Raw genomic sequence first — 6,148 nt, forward strand, 5'->3', positions numbered from 1 at the left:
ATATCGTTCTGTTTTTTCTTGTTACAATAATTTTATTTATTTTTTCATGCTTCCAACAGGTCCTTTTTGCAACTTTTGATCCCCCAGATACGAGGGATGGTGTTGGTCATTATTGTGTAGTTGCGTTAAATGTGAAAGAAAGGCGGTTTGAATTCCTTGACTCGCTCAACAAACTTGGCAGCCCTGATGCGGTCAGGGTTTTTAGGAGGATGGTTAAAAATATCAAGCGTGCATGGAAAGAAGGTAGCTTGAGTTCTGATGAGCCCCTAAATCCTCCCACACTTGATGGATTTGTGTTGAAACATGTCATTGTCCCATTGCAGCCAAATGGGTTCGTTCTTTACAGCCCTTCTGTGTCATACTGTTCAAGTTTTTTTTCACTTAATTTTTGTGAAACTGATGTTTTTTATTCTTTTTATTGCAGGCATGATTGTGGATTCTATATGTTTCAATTCTTGCAGACATGGGATGGTGTTCGAGTTGCTAAGTTTGGGGTGGAGCACATTGGCTACATCAGAAAGGCCATGCTCTATAGCTGGCTAACGTCGAGGAAGTGTTGCCTTGATTTAACATCACTTCTAATTTTTGCAGATAAAGGTTGTTTTATTGAACTTCTTCATCCTCGCTTTATTTTATTTTTTACTACTGCTTGGTTCCGCTTCTTTATGGGCAAGTGGGCTGCATTGTTATTTTTATATGTGGGCTGCATTGCTGTATACAAGTGTGGGCTGCATTGCTGTAGAGAAGTGGGCTGCATTGTTATTTTTTATATGTGGGCTGCATTGTTGTATACAAGTGGGCTGCATTGTTATTTATATGTGGGCTGCATTTGTTTTATACAAGTGTGGGCTGCATTGATGTAGAGAAGTGGGCTGCATTGTTATTTTTATATGTGGGCTGCATTGTTGTAGATAAGTGGGCTGCATTGTTATTTTTATATGTGGGCTGCATTGCTGTATACAAGTGCGGGCTGCATTGCTGTAGAGAAGTGGGCTGCATTGTTATTTTTTATATGGGGGCTGCATTGTTGCATACAAGTGGGCTGCATTGTTATTTATATGTGGGCTGCATCGCTGTATACAAGTGTGGGCTGCATTGCTGTAGAGAAGTGGGCTGCATTGTTATTTTTTATATGTGGGCTGCATTGTTGTAGATATGTGTGCTGCATTGATGTATACAGCAGTGGGCTGCATTCTATTTTTTTCTCTATACATGTTTTCAGGTTCTTGTGTTTTGTACTAAATGCTTCCATGTTTTTTCTCCACGTTTTTAGGTTTTGATTGGGGGCTTCATGAAGGCTGTACGCCACTGTTTGAGTCCCAGGGTTCTGATGTGGTTATGGAGGATTGTGTCATTGAAATCTCTCCAGATAATTCTGGTTTGAACACAAATGTGGCGTCTGTACCTGATGGTGGAAGTGTCTCTCGACCTAGCTCTCCACATGATGTATATGATGTTGGTGATGATGATTTTGTTACACCGTGTGCACGTGTAACTAGGACTAGGAGTGCAGCAATTAATCGTCCTCCTTTGGATGAGGTTGAAGTATTTTCAAACAAGAGGGCAGGTGAGAGGGCTTTTAAGTTGAGATGCTCTATAGAGAAATTGAAGCCTCCGAGGTTCAGATATATGGATGAGGCGATTAAAATAAAGGATCTTGTTCTCAGCAAAGATTTTGTAACCAAAAACCGCGAGTAAGTTTTTTATGTGATGCGTGTGCCCTTTCATGCTTTTTGTGTGTTTTGATTTTTAGTTCTAATTTTATTGATCCCATTTGTGTATGTTTACTGCAGGAACGCGTTCTTTATGGTGCATGGTCCTTTTGGTGATGATGTTGATACTTACAATTTTGACTATATTTATGATACATTTGGCAAAGGAGCTATAATGGATTCGTATATCATGGATTATGTTATCAAGTACTGGAAGCAAGACCCTGAATTGGGTTTAGCTTATCAATCCGGTGAACGTTTGCTACTTTCACCTTTATTTATCACGGTAAATGTTTGCTGTCATTCTTTCCTACTGCACTGGCTTTTTCATGTCCATGCCTGCTTGCATTGTTTTTTCTTTTTATTCATGTCCTTTTGTTTTTTGTTCTTTTTTGTGTACAGTACGTTCTTCAAATGGAAACCTGTGTGGCGAGAGATAATGACGGAAATCCTGTGTTGCCAGTTGTGCATAGCTCTTTTGTTTTAGAAGATGCAGTTAAACAGTTCAAATTTGTTGTGAACGACGGCGCAAACCTGTTGGATGCAAAACTGGTAAATGCATTGTTTTTTGTCATTTATTTTTCCTGGTTTGTTGCATTTCTTTTTATAGTTATTTTTGGAATATTGGTCCTGGTGGTATGTGTCGAAAGAACTTTTGATTTCATTTTTTTATGCGAACAGATTATGATTCCACGATTCAAGGATGGTCATTATTCCTTATACACGATGAACCAGCATCGCCAGACCCTTGATATCCATGACAGTAGGAAGTACACTGGCCATCCTGATGTCACGACAAGGTGGCGCATGACTGACTACCACGCAGATTGCACTGAAGTGGTATGTTATTTTTTCTTTGCCAACCGGAAAGCTTTCTTTGTGTTTCTCCCACTGTATTTTTTCATAAACTACAATTGTACATGTAGTGAACTTCAACATATGCGCGATAGAACTGCATTTTTCTCACGTGCACTTAAAAGATATATTGTTTAGATGTTTGAGAACAACTTTTTTTTGGGTTCGTTTGAATATCAACTTTTAGATCCGTGATGTGTGTTATTCTTACCTTGTGCTTCTTTTTTTTGCCAGATGAGGAGGATGACTCTGCTGCTGAAGGCGATTTATGGTGAAAAAATGTATAAATCGAGGAACCTTCCTGACTGGGTTAAATTGGCAGAGAAGCCATCTTACCCGGTCGTGCCAGCGCAGGGAGTAAATGAGTGTGGAATCTATGTTCTGAGGATGGCGCAGTTGTATGACGGCCAACGTCTAGTTGAGAAAATTTTGAAATCCGACGTAACAGCTTCTCTGTTTTCTTTTTACTTTTTTTGTTCTTTGTGACAACCTTTTTTTTATAATCACTTTTTGCATTTGTTTTCTTTTTTTGCAGCCTGCTGCTGAAGATTGGAAGGCGGAGTACATGTTCCAGCTGTTGTTCAATCCTTTGAACATTTTGTGTTATGAAGACATGCCTCTTGAGTTACGTGAACTGATTGCGGACCTCGGGCTCACTTCCCTGTCGCAATCGCGGACGCAGTCGCAAACGCAGTAACAGTCAGTTGGGGCACTGTTTTTCTACTGGGTGCAAAAGGCTGTGCGTGGACAATAGCTAGGTTTTGGTGTTGTGTTTGTGTGTGCTGACTATGTATGAAAAAGAATTTTTTTTGTCGTTGTGTTTCTTCTTGTTCGTTTACGCGGCAGCGCATGTGGATGAATTTGTATATGTATGTGTATTTTATATCAATAACTGATACAATATATATAAGTGTATAATTTTACTTTTTGTTGACGACCACGGTCTGTGCGAACTGGCATTTTGTCACTCTTATATGTATGATACGTGTTTGATGAACTGTATCGCATTTGATGCCGAACTTCTTTGTCCAATATAAGAGAACTGCATCTTTTTGGCATTCAAGCAAAGTGCTGCACGTGTGTGCATGCCGAAACTGAATGACACCGAACTGCTTTTTTTTGTCAGAACAAAAAACGCATTACTTTTTCCCTATAGTTGCGTTTTGTAGTTGGTTTTTTTATTTGTTTGTACGTTAAGGTACATGGTGGGGGGGTGGGGGGGCCCCAAATTTTTTTAATTGTCTATATATATTTTTTGTATTGTTCTTGTACGCACTGCGTGCGTTAGCGCGAGGCCGAGCAGGGGGTGGGGAGGGGGGGTCGTGACCCCCCCTCCACATCCCCCTGCGAGGCCGAGCCTGGAACGAGCCGGAGCAGACGGCGACGCGGCTTGCCGCGGCGCCGCATGCGTAGGCGAGTCCGTCATACCCCGTCGCCCCCCTGTCTATCTTAGGGTTTGGGGGGGTGGTGGTGGTTTTGCGCGCGTCCCCTTTGATGGAAAAAACAGAATGTCCGCACTGCGCCTGTCAACCAAGCGCATTGCGTGCGTTAGTGCGAGGCCGAGCAGGGGGTGGGGAGGGGGGGTCGTGACCCCCCCTCCACATCCCCCTGCGAGGCCGAGCCTGGAACGAGCCGGAGCAGGCGGCAACGCGGCATGCCGCGGCGCCGCATGCGTAGGCGAGTCCGTCATACCCCGTCGCCCCCTTGTCTATCTTAGGGTTTGGGGGGTGGTGGTGGTTTTGCGCGCGTCCCCTTTGATGGAAAAAACAGAATGTCCGCACTGCGCCTGTCAACCAAGCGCACTGCGTGCGTTAGCACGAGGCCGAGCAGGGGGGGGAGGGGGGGTCGTGACCCCCCCTCCACATCCCCCTGCAAGGCCGAGCCTGGAACGAGCCGGAGCAGGCGGCGATGCGGCTTGCCGCGGCGCCGCATGCGTAGGCGAGTCCGTCATACCCCGTCGCCCCCCTGTCTATCTTAGGGTTTAGGGGTGGTGGTGGTTTTGCGCGCGTCCCCTTTGATGGAAAAAACAGAATGTCCGCACTGCGCCTGTCAACCAAGCGCACTACGTGCGTTAGCGCGAGGCCGAGCAGGGGGTGGGGAGGGGGGGTCGTGACCCCCCCTCCACATCCCCCTGCGAGGCCGAGCCTGGAACGAGCCTGAGCAGGCGGCGACACGGCTTGCCGCGGCGCCGCATGCGTAGGCGAGTCCGTCATACCCCGTCGCCCCCCTGTCTATCTTAGGGTTTGGGGGGCGGTGGTGGTTTTGCGCGCGTCCCCTTTGATGGAAAAAACAGAATGTCCACACTGCGCCTGTCAACCAAGCGCACTGCGTGCGTTAGCGCGAGGCCGAGCAGGGGATGGGGAGGGGGGGTCGTGACCCCCCCTCCACATCCCCCTGCGAGGCCGAGCCTGGAACGAGTCGGAGCAGGCGGCGACGCGGCTTGCCGCGGCGCCGCATGCGTAGGCGAGTCCGTCATACCCCGTCGCCCCCTGTCTATCTTAGGGTTTGGGGGGGTGGTGGTGGTTTTGCGCGCGTCCCCTTTGATGGAAAAAATAGAATGTCCGCACTGCGTCCTTCATTTATGTGTTAGGGCCCTTGTCATTTGTACTGCTTTCCCCAACGTTGAGTACTGCACTTCGTGTTGCAAGTGTGTGTGTTGGGGCCCTTGTCGTTCTTCGTTTATGCATGTACTGCACTTCACGTATACACTTGTTGAACTGCCTTATGTTGGTTCTGTGAACTGTATTGACGTTTGTTTAAAAATGTACACGGATTATATTTTTTTAGATATATCAATATTAATTTATATTTTTATATAATTACAAATTTTTGTGGACTGTTATGTTATTTATGTGCATACTATGTTTTGGTGTCACTCGTTAAATTTTTCAAAGTTGTGTATATACTTGTTCTAATGCAAACTAATTTCTGCGAAAGCAATTGATCACAAGCAAACTTACATTGTTTTTATAAAAGAAATATTCTTGCATACATGAAACAAAGAACACCACAACGCTTAAAGTAAAGTGAGACTAAACACAGCTCTGATTTTTTCTAGTTGCTGTATTGGATTACAGCCTTGTTCTTCTTCTTCTTTTCTTCTTTGTCTCTTTTTGCCCTGTCCAGTCCCATTATGACATCGTAGATGATTCTCCATGACTCATATGTTGCGAATGCATCTATTCCTGCATACTTGATAAGCTTGTTTGGTAGTGGGCAAAATCCCCAGAGAGTATGGTCCTCCTTGCGGTTAATTTTTTTTCTTCATATCATTGTAGTGAATGTCTATCATCCTGCCAGCAACATCAGCCAAAGAGTCAAACTTCTTTTTATTGTATGGGTCTCTCCATTCCACCTGAATATCAATGTAGTTGTTGGAGTTGATCTCCAAACCAGATACCTTCAGCTTGCTTTTATCTCCTTCAATAGCGAATCCGACGAAGGTGTACTCATCATTCATCAGGAATTTGTCCAGTTCCATTGGCCTACAATATATTTGTATATAGTGAATATATTCTATTTCTTTAGAACTAGCAATTTTTTTTGTGTTTTTCTGAAACTGAACTGCAATATGGATATCT

Source organism: Triticum aestivum, chromosome 1B (assembly GCF_018294505.1).
Source record: "Triticum aestivum cultivar Chinese Spring chromosome 1B, IWGSC CS RefSeq v2.1, whole genome shotgun sequence".
Classification (NCBI taxonomy): domain Eukaryota; kingdom Viridiplantae; phylum Streptophyta; class Magnoliopsida; order Poales; family Poaceae; genus Triticum; species Triticum aestivum.